Here is a 12952-nt window from a genome sequence, read left to right on the forward strand (position 1 = left end):
TGTTGAGCAATGAACGGGCACTAACACAAAGTGGCATACAAATGGCGAGTGTAACACGTAGCTTGTCTCGCACACTAAAGTAATAAATCTAAAGGCTATACGCTTGAAGATCCCTAAGTAACCTACACGAAGTTCAGAAATACAGCAGCCGCCAAATGTTATTGTCTTGATGTCGCGGATGAACGGTGAGAAAGGACCTCCTCAAGCCGCGATCCAAGAACAAGCCAATACCTGGATTCTTAATCCTCTTGTATCAATCACCCTCTGCTAATCAGCTGGTCCCCGAAGTATTCGTGAAATATATGGCATGACCTACATTCATACATCTACACAGTAACAAACCACTTCTGTTATTTACGACATGTGTATTAACTTTCAGCTTCCAATGGTAATTTGATAGTGTTTGCATACCCCATTATATTCATAATCTGTTGCTACAGCTGCTGCCTGATAAAATCTTGACACTATTTAATATAAACAATTTGTTATGTTATTAAAGTGATAACCCTCACTTGTGGGATTAATACACAAATAAAATTGAGAGTTGAACAAAGCATACAAGCACTAGTACGGAACGCGGGAGGTCGTGGGTTCGTGTCCCGCATCGTTCATAAAATTTTGTTGTCAAATTTTATTTGTGTATTAATCCTAGAAGTGAGGGTTATCACATTAAAACATAACAAATTGTTTAGATTTACAAGAGCGACATCTCAAGTGAATTTCCTAATATACTTCCATCTACTAGGCTCCGTAAATTTGCTATATCTTTTAAAGTGGATTGTGTTATATTTTATAATATACTCCCAAATAATATTAAAATATTACCTATTACAAAATTTAAATGTATCGTAAAAAATAAATTAACATCTAAGGCCTATTATAATGTGAAAGATTATTTGAATGATCTAAACTTTGTTAATGAATATTGTTATACTCATTTGAATGCTATTGTAACTTTTGTACTTCATCCTGACTTGCACTAAATAACTTATAAAGTTTTACAGTGAATAAAGATTTCTTGACTTGACTTTACTACTGCAAATATTGGGGTTGAGCAGGTTATCAACTGTAAAGTAGAGGATGATCGGTTGTGGCTTCATCTACTCCTGTAGAGAGTTAGCTCAGTTGGCAGAGCACTCGCACGGAACGCGACAGGTCGTGGGTTCGAGTCTCGCATCGTTCATTAAATTTTGTTTTCAAATTTTATTTGACTATATCCTTTTATTAATTCTACGTATTTAGTTTATCAGCCACTGAAACAAAAACAAAGTTTTGTTTGATTCGCACACAATACTAACTCCCGCTATTCACTAGAGGACTCAATATTGCATTAATGAGGGACTCACACAATGGCATTTAATTTCAAGTGAAATAAATTGATTGTGTTTGAATTTTATTTTCTAAATGTTAAGGTAGAAATTCATTTGTACCATTTTTATCTATTGTTTCATAATAAGGGCCGCTGTGTTAGGGGTGGCACGTGTATCAACATGTATATCACCATGTACAAATAAATAGTTCTTCTTCTGATGTCGGTCGTCATTCACCAACATTATTTAATTTATTCAGCTACAGAATAAATGTTTTTGAAGTTATACTTCTTTAGGCGCGTTATGAAAAAAATTATGAGAGTGAAATTTTAAGATGCGCGCGCATCACTGTAACATAAAAGTTACAGGTTGAAGTTGAATTCGTTATTATTTTTTTGGTTTCTTCGTCCATTATAAGGACAGGCAAAGGGTTCAAGCCCATACAGCCGTATTTATTATTTAATAATTAATTGTCAAAGCCATCTTTGCAAGATTTTTACAAAATTGTTATTTCTAAAAATGTAGAATAGTACGAGGAATAGATAATTTTAATGATTTTTGCTTCGTATGCCCAAAGAAGTATAACTTATTGCGTGCATATATAAGTACCTACTAGACACACACTTTTTTTTCAAGATTTATTTTGCTGTTAATTGAATTAGAACTTGGAATACTTACTAAAATTAACTCAAACTGGAATATTTTAGAATAGAATTTCTTGAATACATATTGTGTACATATATTTACTTATATGTGTTAATATTAATATATCACAGTACTTAGCACAGTGTTTTTTTTTTATAGAATAGGTGGACAGACGTGCGTATGGGTCACATTGTGCTACGTTATCACCGCCGCCCATTCTCTCATGAGACACAAGAGAGTAAAAAGATGAAGAAAAATAATTAAATTAAAGTTAATTATTTCAGGCCTGCTTGAACCTTAACCACTCAATGCAAATGCAATTGTTAACAAACATTTTAAAGTACCGGCCAAGCAAAAAATTTGTTGCACCATTTGACAATTTTTAGATGAGTCCAATCATCGCCGGTTAAAGCTATTGTTAACGTTTAAATAGCTGAATAGCGACTTGTCAATAGTTTAAATACATATTCGATATTGTCTTGACATATCACTTTTTAACTTTAACTAGGCGAAGGAATACGATGGTGCAACACATTCCGCAGTCTATGTTAAGGTCAGCGTTAGGTACTGTAAAATAAAATTTGAAAACAATATTTTTATGAACCATGCGGGACTCGAACCCACGACCTCTGGCGTTACGTGCCAGTGCTCTGCCAACTGAGCTAATCGTTCGAGTCTAAGCAACAAATTTTAATTTTTGTTTTCAAATTTTATTTGTGTATTAATCCTAGAAGAATTATCACTTTAAAAACATAACAAATTATTACTGTAAAACTTAAATTTGAGCTAAACCTTAACTATAACAGCTAATCCATTCTTCTTCGTTTGTTGATCAATTAACGTGCTCATCCATCATTTTACCTCTCCCTCTAGCTACCTTCTTAATTCCTGTACAAAATTTACCAGTGATTACATAAACATGATTCCAAGCTAATGGACCTAAGACTGTCATATTTTGACAGACCGTTCAATGTTTGATTCGTTAGTTGATCATTAGTGGCCTCACAAAACATGTGAGCATAATTAATTATTAGTGCATCACACCCAGTTCAACCCACCACACTATTAAAACCGATAGGCTATTAATGTTTCGAACTAGCGGTCCATCTTTATGGTATGTATAGAATAATTAGTGAAGCAACTTGTGGGATGAAGTATATAGTATATACTACGTCGTTTCATACGATTATCTACAATGCGTTTTCATTTGAGTTGTATTGGTTGTAACTTTAATATTCGTTTGTAATATGAATTCAGTATAGTTGAAATAGTACAGCAATAATTATTTCTTAAATTGTTAAACTACAGTAAGTAATTACATAATTGGATTTTGTTTGTGTGTCTGTACGTCTGTTTGATTATAATTACTTCCAAGATAGTGTCATTCTCTTTTCAGTTTGTGTGTGTGTGTGTGTGTGTGTGTGTGTTCAGTGTTTGTGTGTAGAATAAAAGATGAATGATAAATATTAAATGAACCTATATGCATCTCTATTAATTTGTATTATAGTAATATTGAGGCTAACAGATTTTCAGTTTCGTCAAAATCGTGTTTAAGAAGCCATGTTATTATGTCTTTTTTGCAAGAATAGGTGTTTTATCAATTAAATTAAATGTATTGTTTGCTTTATTATGCTATAAAGTTGGACCTTGCCAGCAGTAGAACTTTCTTACGTACGCAGTCCTCGAAGATTACATAGGAACAAAGTAGGTTCTACTATGCTCCCTCGTGGCACCCCAAAATGTATTGATTCCTCATCACTGATTATTTCACCAATCTTTACACATTGTGTTCGTTCAGAGAGGTAAACCTGCATCAGTAGTAGTTATTTTCCCCGAATCCCATACCTTTCTAGTTTTGTTATAAGTAGGGTCAAAGAAAGTGTGTCAAAGGCTTTTGCTTAATCCAAGCTTATATAATATATAATAATAATAATAGCCTTTATTCAAATCTTAACTAACATAGATAACTAACAATACTCAAACATAAAACATTAGAAACAAAATAACTTATTCTAGTATTTGTATTTTTTTTATTTTTTGTAGATCTGTTTGCCAATCGGCAAAGGCCTCCTCCAACCGTTTCCATTCGTGTCTTTCTTGAGCCACTCTGTTCCAAGTTACTCCTGCCACTTCCCTGATATCGTCCTCCCATCTTTTCTGGGGTCTACCTCTTTTCCTTTCCCTTCCCTGGGATACCATCTTGTCACTTTCTTACTCCATTTGTCATGTCCTCTTACCATGTGCCCAGCCCATCTCCATTTAAGTCTTCTAATTTTGGATTTGACATCGATGACTATTGTTTTACTTCTGATGACGCGGTTTTTTAGTCTGTCTGATCTTTTCACGTTCAGAATCACTTATCGTCGAGGCAATGCCGGTTGACAAGCGTGTCAATTCCTTCAGGGATTCTATAATTGTCTAGGAGTTGTATCGTTTAACGTAATATAAGAATGTCATGGGTGAACAAGTCTAAGATCCACTGTAAATGAAAGTTTGAGATCTGTAGAAAGTTCTGTTCCTGACCCAAATCTAGAGCTACCCCTTGCCCGATCGATACCAACCCCAGACCCAGTATTTGCCAGGAGGCTCCCTTGACATGTGAACGAGTCAAACAATCGAAGACGGACAATGGTTGATTTAGAGGGTTGCTTTGTCAGGCATCCAGTCGCGTGATGCACACGTGCACTAACTCGGATTATGCTAATTTCGTGTCCTTCGACAAACTTAGATTCATCTGACAGATATATACACACTAACCAATGTTTACGTTTTACATCATAGGTGCGCTTCAAACGTCTAAATTAGTCCCAATCCACAAGTCTGGACATAGAGACTGTGTAAATAATATCGTTGTTTCCATCAATATCCAAGATTATAGAAAAAATCATCAATAGTAGATTAAAATCATACTTAGAAACAAATAAACTGTTATCAAATATTCAATATGGATTTAGATCACATAGATCTACTGATGATGCATTACATTCATTTGCAGACTATATTGTTAACCGATTGGATGCTGGAATTGCTCCATCCAATCGGTTAACAATATAGTCTGCAAATGAATGTAATGCATCATCAGTAGATCTATGTGATCTAAATCCATATTGAATATTTGATAACAGTTTATTTGTTTCTAAGTATGATTTTAATCTACTATTGATGATTTTTTCTATAATCTTGGATATTGATGGAAACAACGATATTATTTACACAGTCTCTATGTCCAGACTTGTGGATTGGGACTAATTTAGACGTTTGAAGCGCACCTATGATGTAAAACGTAAACATTGGTTAGTGTGTATATATCTGTCAGATGAATCTAAGTTTGTCGAAGGACACGAAATTAGCATAATCCGAGTTAGTGCACGTGTGCATCACGCGACTGGATGCCTGACAAAGCAACCCTCTAAATCAACCATTGTCCGTCTTCGATTGTTTGACTCGTTCACATGTCAAGGGAGCCTCCTGGCAAATACTGGGTCTGGGGTTGGTATCGATCGGGCAAGGGGTAGCTCTAGATTTGGGTCAGGAACAGAACTTTCTACAGATCTCAAACTTTCATTTACAGTGGATCTTAGACTTGTTCACCCATGACATTCTTATATTACGTTAAACGATACAACTCCTAGACAATTATAGAATCCCTGAAGGAATTGACACGCTTGTCAACCGGCATTGCCTCGACGATAAGTGACGATTGAAACGTAAACAAGCATCTTTGCATAGTTAACTCAAAATATGTAGTGATAGTGTTAATAAATAGATATATTTACTATCACTCTCACTACATATTATAAAACAAAGTCCTCCGCCGCGGCTGTCTGTTTGTTTGCGATAAACTCAAAATTTACTGTACCGATTTTCCTACTATTTTCACTAATGGATAACGTGGTTCTCGAGGAAGGTTTTAGTAGATAATTTGTTTATTTTATGTATACAATTAACAATAGTTGTTGGAGGTGTCGGCAAAAAGTAAGCCGTCTGGGAGCTTTAAATAAAAATGCTGTCTAAACCCCCCTTTGAGATATAACAAAATAATGTATGTATTTAATGGTGGAATTGTGTATCTTATATAGTACTATAGAAAAGTCCAAGATGGCATATTATTATGTCTATCTCTTAAGGATAACATACGATATCCATTTTAACACTTTAAAAAGTTGGCAATTATAAATTGGTAATGTAAAAACTGTTTACACATACACGATATTATTCCTTATCATTTTAAACAAGTTAGATATTATAATTGTTTGATGCGATACGACCGTCCCCCCGCACCGTCTTGCCTACTACAAACGAGGAACGGTAGTTGAAGCGTATGATCATTCAGAAATACGTTTTTGTTTCATTTTTAACTAATTAAATAAAATTACACTTACGCTTACTTACATCATATTCTTTTCTATTAATGGAACAGCTTCTGTCGGGTCAGCTAGTTTATTATAAACGAAAGCTATGTAATGCAGTGAATCCACTTTAAAATGGAAATTTTAAAAGTAAAACAAAAGCAAATTGTATAATTTATGAAATTTTATATTCTATAATATCAATTAGAATATTGTCTTACAATGAATTAATATTACATACTGATTTTGTTTGTCAGTTGGGACTTTATTAATCAATTAAACACTTTCTTGGAATACACGTCGCTACGAATTGTATTTCAAAGTGAAACGAATGTTTATTTATAAACGTGGTGTACGTAAACATTGGCCGACAAGTTATTTCTATGTATTTGTAGATACAAGATGAACGTTTCCTGTATACTCGAGCACTGAAATAATATAGACGGAGCCGGACGGAGGGAACAAAGTGAACTAATTTTAACATAATATTGTACTTATATGTGGATATTCGTTCTAGATAACGTTATTGGTACCTACGTACAAATTGTTGCCTTTTAGCTTAGTACAATAAAATAAAACAATATACGTATATACAACAATTATTATATAGGTACATATATGTATGTATATTTCGCTAATATGTGTTATATGTCTTATTTTGCAGTTTAGTCACTAATGTATTAACCATGATTTATTTGAAGAGCTCTTTTTCCCTAGGTCGAATTTATTTCTCGCAGTTTTAATTAATTTAAAATTTTGAAATACTAATATATTTAATTGTTCTCGATTTGCACCTAAAATTGGGGTGTCACCTAAATAGTTATATCTATGTTAGTTAGTTAGTTAGGCGAAGAGTAAGCAGAAAACACGTAAACATGATGTTTTTAGACAAGTTTTGTGGTGAAAGTATAGCATTTCGAGCTATGAACACTATTTCATCCTGTTACACATAAAAAGTCTTATTTGTAGGTTGCTCATGCTTGCTGTTGGTTATAGTTAACACTGCCGAGCCTTTTTGAACTACCACTTTTCTTTGAAGTTAAACAAGTTTTTTGGCATGGCGTGACGCATTTTTTTGGTATTTCTCTCAGAAAAGTTATTCTTATAGCTTGTACTTTTTTGTGTGGTTCATTTATTCAGATTAGTAGTGAATAACGAGGCTTGTAAGCATATAAACTGTTTTCCACACAAGAATTTTGAAAATATTGGCTTTGTTACATAGATGGCGAAAACTGTTGGTCATCACTTTGGTTTTATTGAAATTCATTTTTAATCAAATTTTTAATTTTTCTTTGTCTTGTGAATTGATCATATTTTCTAGGTCTTTTGGAGTTTCTGCTAGTACTACGATGTCATCAGCGAACCTTAGATGACTCAAGAAACAGCCATTAACTATTATGCCTTTGTTTACCCAGTCAATTTGTCGAAATACATAATCCAGTACCAAAATGAAAATTTTTGGGGACAGAGGGTCTCCTTGTTTTACTCCGCGTTCGATTTTTATTGACTCTCCTCTTGTATCCAATTTAACATTACTGGTACTATTAGAGTAGATGTGTTTTATTATGTTCTGATACTTGTTTTAATTTTTAAATTTAGCTTAACTTAATTATGTAATTTAGTATGGGAATAAAAGGCTTTTTTATTTTAGTTTTTATTTTTGTTACATAGATGGCGGGCCGGCAGCCGTGAACTCATATCGCTCAAGGTCGCTGGCATTTAGTGTCGCCTTAAGGAATTGTATTAGTGTTCACGCTGTTAGGGCAATGAATAAATAAATAAAAAATAAATTAATATTTGATTTAGACACACAAAGCACATGACACATATTTTGGACGTTTAGATATTTGGTCAGGGTACTATCTCGGTACGCAAAGTTGTACATTTTTCGTTATGCGTTACGGGCAGCAGATTTTATTGTTATCGTGTTATGGGCAGATGATACTACTTAATATCTCATGTTAGCTATCTACTGCTTCTGTTACTTATTGGCATAATATAATGTTGAAAAAAAAGTTAAGGTCCATAAAGTACCTACATAAACAATAAATTGAGGCGACAGCTAGTCTCTGTAATCCTTAAAGTTGCACCTTACAGAGCACGCATAATGCTAAACACATACTTGTTATGAAAAATCAAGAAACCCGACAAACACGTGAGGTAAGTGACACTGAAGATGAATAAAATTGGCTTTAAAGTCACGAAAGTCGGCTCACGCATTTGGTGTTTATAATTGCAGCACAAAGTAATAGATTGATAAACACTCTATTCGAGGCAGTACATCGTTCATGGTGTGAACGAGATATCACTAATCCCTAAGCTCGTCCGTGCATTGCTTACAAAATAAGTAAAAATACAAGTCTCTCTTAATAACTTGCAAGCTGTTGCGTCTGTCTCCCTTGTTCTTTGACTCTGTGCTGTGAGAGCTGGCTTGAGTACGGAATATATGAACATCTACTGAATATTAACTTACATAGATAACGCTTGACTCTAGAGTACGCACCTGTGTCCGTGATCGTAACGTAAGCAGCACTTGGCTCTTTCTTCTGACTAATTCTGAACAAATCAATAATTAGAAAGTACCTGCTTTGCTCGTTTCATACAAATAAATCACACTTCTATGGAATATTTTTTATAGAAAGAAATTTAATTATTAGAATCCAAATTTGATTGACGTTAGAATTGAACGTAAATGTATTTTCCTTCTTTCCTAAAAAAAGGCGGCGAAATCAAGCTATGGAAGGAAATAGTCGGCAAACCCTCGCCTGGGTTTCGTCCGCCGTCGTTCTTTACAATATGTGGACAGGGCTTAAAGAGACTATCTCTCATATAAATTAAATAAGTTTACCTTACAGTATGCGTTTTTAATAACAAAATAAATTTAATAAAAAAACTAAAAATATATTGGATTCGACTTGAAGGTAGTTTTGGATTTATTAAGTTGTTAAACGCTACAGAGTGAGGTCGCTGACCTCTTGACGTCACAATACTACACTCACTCATAGCACAGCGCGATGTTGTGACGTCACGCGGGCACTTCGCGTCTCCTAGTTTCGTTGTCTTTCATCTTTCTTTCAGATTGACAACCTCAGACCCCTATTAAATTTAGTCAGTATAGAGCTTTAGTACATAAAATATGTAAACGTTTTTTTATGTGAGTTAATAAAGGACGAGATTGCAATCCATTGCTTACCGAATTAATAATGTGCCCCCGATTGAGGTTTTACTTCAAGTAGTGGTGAGATTTAAAAACTGAAGCTGAAACGTGCAATTCGCAATTATCTTACCGTACACGCTGTGGACGGTTGTTTGGTGCCCCGTCAGTATTTATCAATTAAATATTCATCATCGTATACACGGATAAGCGTGCAATGTTCCCGGCGCGGCGGGGCGGTACTTGTCTACAGTCTTGCAACTCACGTTGGACATCTTAAAAGCTTAGTGGTACTTCAATAAGTTCGCCCAAGTTATGAGTAAGTCATGACGATATCTGTGTGCAGGAGTTTGTCAATAGTTCGTGAGTGCTGAATACGCTGTAATACCTACTTACTGCTCACATCGACTCAGGTGGCTGATGGATCTCAATTCATTCAATCAATTCGAACCATATTGAACTGTTTTACGGTCGCTTTAGATTGAGTTTGTCTTGGCAAAAATTTACATATAGAACTTTACCACAGATATACTTAGCCAGGATTGAACTAAATAGCGTTTTGATAGGGATTGCTTGGAATCGTGACCTAACAGTTGCATATTGTTATGTACAGGTGTATTTATATTTTCGTAATGTAGCTAAGATGCTTCCTCATACCTTTATTATTTTTTAACAGTGTGTGTGCATTGATGCATACAGATATAGGTACTGTAGGTATTCAATAACTCAAATAATAATAACATATTTTTACGTGTAAGTCATGGTGTTTTTTTTTTTCAATATTTTTTTGCATCACGTGAAATTTAAATAATTTTTTATAGCGATGAAAAAGAAAAGTGGCAGTGGCATTGAGTTTCTTGCCACTTTTCATTAAAAGTCAACCTGTCAAAGTGGTAGTAAGAAGTGTTACCTATAGACCTATTTGAAAATATCTGATTTGATGTAAGTATATTATAGCTATTTTAAACTCGACTTTTAGGTATATATTTATTTTATTTTTATTTTTTAAATATACAGTATACTCTTAGTATCTTTAGTAATATGTTCGTTACATTAGATAACATTTTCATTATTATAGAAAGATGATGCGTGTTAACAGTAGGTCATATATCTAACCTACACGTACCTAACAAAAAAAAGATATATTTTTTTTTTGTAGGTAAATTGCATTACACTTGAAATATGTCTTTTTTTTCTTACGTCACTAATAACGTCACTAACCCTCATAAATGAACCCCATGCAGCTATTCTAGAATGATTGCAACTTACAATACCGCTGCCCGAAGTGGGCTCCATCTATTATACGATTAAGAACACAGTTAAGTTGAGTCTGTCACGATGTTAGCAGTTCCGCGCGCTCCTAACTCTGTTGTTCCTGGCTGTCCCACTTGGTTGGATTATGTATAGGAAACAGAGTTAATGTCGCAGACGTGGGCCGTGGATGCTAAATGTCGTTGTGAATTAATAGACGGGACTCTTCCTCGTTCCTAAATAACTGCAGACTTAGATGAACGTAGATACAGCTGTTTATTGCAGCGATAAATATCACTTTAGATGTATATGTACAGTTGAGGATTTATCATGAACTGTCTAATACTTACACGGCATAGGTTGATATACTTTAAAACACATACCGGCTGATCTTTGTATGAGCTGCTTGCTTTTGAACCTTATAAACCAGTAATTTTTACTGATTGGAAAAAAAATCACCCAGAAAGTATATCGGCGACTAAATTGCAGCATTTAGGGACGGCAGTATGTTAATCTGTTATTATTTGGAAGAGGCTATTTATTTCTACCTATAATAATATTTATAAAATAGTTTTTGTAGATTTCAAACAACCGGAAAATACTTTACGTGTATGTTGAAAATCACTAGCAGTTTTGAACTATGTGTTATGGGTTTTTTTCGGCAAAACTAAACTTGGAACCAACTTCAAAATGTAGATCCTGCTTTACATTCCTTAAAATACTTATTAGATTTTTCTTTGAAGACTTTTATGTATAAATAGTATTATCATGGTTTGCTAATAATATATATGTATGTAATAACTGGCCACATTGGGCGCAATGGCCCGTGGCGGTTGTGACGTACGGGCCCCGCGCCCCCCAACCCCGCACCTCGCGCGATACACTGGTGTGTTCACACAGCGACCCTTTTTTTCATCTACCCTCACCACTTATGATTGATCAAGATGTGCTAGATAAGACAATTATAATATTACATATGAGAAGTTTATCATCACAAGTAAAATTTAAATAGTAATTATTATTAATTATCAATTGAGATTTAATAATATTTTATAAAAGGTTAATTTTACACGAATTTAAAAAACTATTTGTATAATTTATTAAATGACGTTAGTTAAAGAACAAATTTGCGATCGGGCAGAATTTAAAAGGCTCTAGCTTACGATACACACTTCATATGGAATTATAATTATAGAATCTGCTGTTCTTTGTTGGTCTTTAAATTATTTTTGTCTGTATTTTCTCTTCGTCCGATTTACTGACAATGTGCACACGAATTGTCATCACTTTGTCCTTATATTTTAAGCAGGATCAACAGACTAGATAAGATGTATCGAAACACTAACTACATATATAAAAAGAAATCAAGAACACAAAAAAAAAATTAGTAGAAGAAGGAAATAGTTTTTAAATTTCGTATATCCAGTTGTCTAAGTATCAACGTTTCGTATTAAAGTCCGCGTCAGGTAACAAACACAAGGAGCAAAGCCATCGCTTCGCATCAGTTATCACGCAGGGACATCAAAAAGGTCATAAATTGTATTTATCATTTCAATAATTGTTATAAAATATAAATTTTTTACAACAATTAATTTATTACAATTAAAACCTTAGCATTGACTGGAGAGCGCTTATAAGATATTTTGAAATGTAACTACGAAGTATATCGATAGAAACTGTTCTAATTTATTTCTATTCAACTGTTATTGATAGGATGACAGACAATAGATTAAATACAGACAATAGCTAAGTATTTCCTGTTTCATCACAAATTTATTCTTTGAGGCAAAAACCTATTATCTTACTGTTACATCTCTATGAAGCCTCTTTACGATTACATACACACAACATCCGCGCACTTCAATAAATGAAAAACAATTAGTCAATGAAAAATAAGCTGACATTAACATTAATCCCGCAAGATGGCCCGTTGATTACAGAAAAGCCTATTCCATAATTCATAAATCAGACCGGGAATTTTAAACTTTACATTAATCAGTTCGGGTCTCAGCTGCTCAAGAATCCCTTAAACTGAAGCGGTGACAAGGAAACTTCCCGATAGATACAAGTGGGGACGTCTCAGTTCGCCCAGTGCTTATTGTCAGCCAATAAAGTCGATTATCGCTCGACGCTCACTTCAATATGTTGCACTTCTATTGTGTTCAAGCGCGCGTAAGGGTTGTCACTCAAGCGGAATTTTGTTCAATTCGATTTAATGCTTTATGAGAAAGGGAAAGATATAC

General features: G+C 34.2%; 1 protein-coding gene and 1 non-coding gene across 2 annotated transcripts in view; one reads left to right on the forward strand and one right to left on the reverse strand.

Annotated features, from left to right (window-relative positions):
* The window catches only part of LOC126976996 (zinc finger protein jing homolog), a 193770-nt gene that overhangs the window by 56761 nt on the left and 124057 nt on the right, over nucleotides 1–12952 (forward strand). The gene's annotated exons all lie outside the window — the stretch shown is intronic.
* On the reverse strand, nucleotides 2555–2627 carry Trnay-gua (transfer RNA tyrosine (anticodon GUA)). Its single transcript has one exon. It is a non-coding gene; the product is annotated as a tRNA-Tyr (tRNA).

Source organism: Leptidea sinapis, chromosome 43 (assembly GCF_905404315.1).
Source record: "Leptidea sinapis chromosome 43, ilLepSina1.1, whole genome shotgun sequence".
Taxonomy (NCBI): Eukaryota; Metazoa; Arthropoda; class Insecta; order Lepidoptera; family Pieridae; genus Leptidea; species Leptidea sinapis.